Here is a 4959-nt window from a genome sequence, read left to right as displayed (position 1 = left end):
AATTATGCAAATCAACTAATTATACGTCATTATCATCGTTAACATTATCATCGACATCGTCATGATAATGGTGGTGGTGCTGGTGCTGATAGTAATGATGGTTGTGGTTTTAATGGTGGTGGTGATAATGACAATGGTGATGATGATGATGATGATGATCATCATCATCATTATCATCACCATCTTCATCATCAACATCATTACCATCATCATCATCATCATCATCAACATCATTACCATCATCACCAACTTCATATTCATCAGCATCATCATAATCATCACCATCATTGTCATCATCATCATCATCATCATCATCATCATCATCATCATCATCATTGTCATCACCATCATCAACAACAGAAATCGCCAATGAAAGGCCAGCACTATTGTCAAGAAAAACAGCTGTCACTGACAACAATTGCCAGTGTGGTTGATGCGATGTGACGTAACAATTACCGGCGCCAGACAGACTGTCAGCCACCTTGCCACCCGACCAGACAGACAGACAGACAGACAAACAGACAGTCAGACAAACAAACAAACGAAACGAAACAAAACAAATTAGAAAGCGAAACAACGGAGACTGGAGTCTCAAACCAGTAGACAAGCACGCGGGACGAAACACGTGACACCAGAGCAGAAACGACAGCGGATGGAATTTCATGCCCATAGAAAACTCACCTAAGAGAACAGGTGTTAACAGAAGAACTTCAAAGCAAAGCAGCCAGAAATGCCCGCTCCAGGGAACAGGAAACATCAGAGCAACGACAAGTCAGGTTGGAATTTAGTCCTTTCATTCGTGAAGCGAAGCGGCTAGCAACCTTTAAGTACGATCTAGGTCATGGACATTGTCATAGATGCGTTATGAATATATTTGAATATAGTACAGACCGGGACAAAGGCCGAGCAAAGGCTGGGTCTCAATTAATATAATATAATATAATATAATATAATATAATATAATATAATATAATATAATATAATATAACATAACATAATATGATATGATATAATATAATAAAATATAATATGTGGTGAACCTTGTACTCTTTCACCACAACTTTCGCTCACTTCTACTTCCTGTTTCCGTTGTGCTTGTAATTCAAAGGGTCAGTCTTGTCACACTGTCTCACGCTGAATATCCCTGAGAACTACGTTAAGAGTACACGTGTCTGTGGAGTGCTCAGCCACTTGCACGTTAATTTCACGAGCAGGCTGTTCCGTTGATCGTATCAACTGGAACCTTCGACGTCGTAAGTGCCAACAAAATATAATGCGTACTTTTATCTTATCCTTTTAGGATAGCAATCTAGCAGAATATTCAGAACGTCGCAAAGATGTATTGCAGTAATTGTGGTTCATATTGTTCTGAGTGCAATACCAGCGAGGACAATTTCGAGTTCTATCCCTCCAGAATCGATATAATAAGATACCAATCAAATAGTGAAGTCACTGTTATCAACTAATCCCCTCCCCTTAAAAGCACTATCCCTGTGCATAAAGTAGAAACAGTTATATCTTATATATCTTATGTATCGGGTGACGAATGTAACCAACTGAAAGGTTTGTTGCACGAATCATCAAGATCAATGAATGTAATTATGTGTACTTTACGTACGAAAATATATGCGTGGGTGCGTGTATTTGCGTTCCTTCTTATAACTCTCTTCACCCGCTTTTCTTTCTTTCTGTATGTACACCTATCTGTGTATGCTATGTGTGAACTGAAGATGTGTTTGGATAGAAAAAGTCGAAGGCTGCTCGTGAGTCTGGTATCCACATCTCCTGTTAACATGACAGGCGTTCTGCCAGTGGAGCAAATATCTACAGAGGATGTAGAAAATAAGTATAAAATAATTTTGTGGGTTCATAAAATCCAAAATTATTTGAAAACCCAGGACAGAAATTGAGGATCTTTTTTAAAACGGGGGCCACATTTTTCATTAACGAAACACTTTGAAACTTGGAACACTGGTAGAATGTGTCATATAAAACATCTTTTTCTCTTAGTCTTCTTAAAAAAAAAAAGAAATCCATAAATTATTCCATGTTAAAGTTGTCGTATTTCTGTAATTTCAACCAATCACTGACGTCCATTTAGCCGATATACATTAAGTGCCGATTACATAAACAAACGATTCTGAAACAATTAATCCTAACCCTAACCCTAACTCTAACCCTAACCCTAACCCTAGGGTTAGGGTTAGGGTTAGGGTTAGGGTTAAAGCAAATTTAAAATGAAAAAAGCAAATAAAACGAAGGTATGGAGATTAAATACGCTTTACATCGCTTAATCATCCAAAGGAGTAAATGTAAACAACTGAATACTTGTCAGTGATTGGTTGAAATTATCGAAATAAGACAATTTTTTACATGAAATAAATTCGAATACAAAAATATTTTTCTGTTCTATAACACAAAATAGATAAGTATACGAAGTTTGAAAGTCTTTCGGTACCAAAAACACTACGTAAAACATTAATGAAAAATGTGGCCCCCGTTTTAAAAAAGATCCGAAATTGATATAGAATGTTTTACAATATTTTAACAGAATATACGAATATAAATCTAAAGAAGAATAAATATACACTTGATTATAAATGTGTTGAAACAACTTAATTAGCTCATCAGTAGTAATGTAAACCGTTCGATTCTTGGTAATTAAATCAGTAACAACATGCGAATAATGAACTGTTACTCCTTGGGCAAATTTAAGTGTATACTCGTTTGCTGAGGAAACCCCAACACAAATTAGAGACTAGTCCAGTTGATTCCTCTTTTTCAGTCCAAAAGGCTTCTGTGCATAAAGGCACGTTACTTAAATCAGTCTTTAATAAACAGTGTTGGTTGAACAACTATAGTTTTATTTGTGCAGTGCATTTCAGCAATACGCATTCATAGATAGACAGATAGATAGATAGATAGTTAGATAGATAGATATTCACTCAGACATTTTTTCACATATAACTTGCTCTAGAAGACACTCCATTCACCTAACTCCCTCCCTTCATTGCAGATCAGTGACAACAGTTTCGATCCCTTCCAACAGCGTTTCATTCCTTGTGATACTGAACATGAATGATTTCTACCAGCGAATGTCTCTTTATCCATATTTTAGCAAGTTTTCTTTCTTCTTTTATCCATGCAACCAGCACTCCAAAACTCTGTCGCGACTGTAACTATGCAGCAACTATTAAAATTCGCTAAGGAATTGTTCTTCAGAAATGACTTCCAGTTTTCTCAACGCCATGTTCATGATGAAACCTTTCCTGTTTCTCTTCTTAGTTCAAGTTTCACTACACAATAGCAGCCACGTAGTGTGTTGAGCAAGTTGATACAGTAAACTGCTATCTCCGTGGCGCATTAGCTGACAGGCATCCTCCATATTTTAGCATCTTATTTCATGTGCCGACACCACTTTTATTATCTGACGGCACCATCTAATTAAAATCAGAACAATTTTTTGGAGTCAGAGTATACTAGAAAGTAAACGAGGTCACTTCCGTTGTACAAATATACGCGGACACATTACACTCACGTACAAGCAACGCAAGCTCATAGAAGCATATGTGTACCAATACAGAATAAATTTTGATAAAAAATTTTCCTTCTGCAAATTAACATAAAATAATTGCAGCAATCGAAGGACTGTGCAGCGTCTATGCCTTTCTCAAACATATTTGCAACGAAAGGGAAATTATATTTGGTCAGGAATAGTTGCAGCGTTAGCAGGTTGATAAATTATAACTTCTTTCTGCGCTAGATATAACACACAGGCGCGGACGCACGCTAACACAAAAAAAAACTATGTGTCTATACATACGTGTGTGTCTGTATGTATTATGTATATATATTTATGTATTTATATTTGTACATGTATATACGCATATATATATACATACATTTGCACATATTTATATATATTTGCACTTATATGCGTGTGTATGTACGTAGTCATAATTGTATGGATGCATATATCTATGTGTTTATATATATAGGTGTGTATAAATATGCATACGAACGAAATTTTGTGCCATGTTTATCTTAATCTTATTTCCATCACATCTGCCTATCCTCGAATTTGCTTAGCTTTTACTTCAATTCACATACGCACATATACACATACGTATATATGCATACAAACATAATTGCATACACACACATATACATACATAAATACATACATACATATATATATATATATATATATATATATATATATATATATATAATCCTTCACAAACTGATGAAGATGTATATGTATACGTATATTTATACATATACATACATACCCACACACGCATATGCACAGACAGACTGACACGTGAATACGCATTCGTTTTTAAATCCGCGCACACACAAACCAATATAAGTACGTGCGTGCGCGTGCGTGTGTATGTGGGTGTACGCGTGTGCCTATGAGTGTGCCTGTGTGTGTACATACACATATACATTCACAAACACACATGGATACAAACGTAAATTGATTTTCAAGTAACTACACCAAATATCCTTACACAATGGTTACCGCATTCTCTTACAATAGAAATACGCACATTCAGTGACTTAGATACATACATGCATACATGCATACATGCATACATATATACATATATGCATACATACATACATACATACATACATACATACATACATGCATGCATTCATACACATACATACAGTTTTGTTTCTTCATACCTCCCATGTTCGTGTTAATCTTGGTTTCTCAGCCCATAGATCTACCTCTCTACCTACCTACTTACCTACCTACCTACCTACCTACCTACCTACCTACCTACCTACCTACTTGCCCACCTACCTACCTACCTGCTCATCTACCTACCTCGCACCTTTTCTTCTTACTTTATTTTGCTTACCATTGTCTGAATATCTATCTTCAAACTCTAAAATCCACCACCACCACTACTACTACTACTACTACTACTACTACTACTACTA

This window comes from Octopus bimaculoides, chromosome 10 (assembly GCF_001194135.2).
Source record: "Octopus bimaculoides isolate UCB-OBI-ISO-001 chromosome 10, ASM119413v2, whole genome shotgun sequence".
Lineage (NCBI taxonomy): Eukaryota > Metazoa > Mollusca > Cephalopoda > Octopoda > Octopodidae > Octopus > Octopus bimaculoides.
This window is presented reverse-complemented; position numbering follows the sequence as displayed.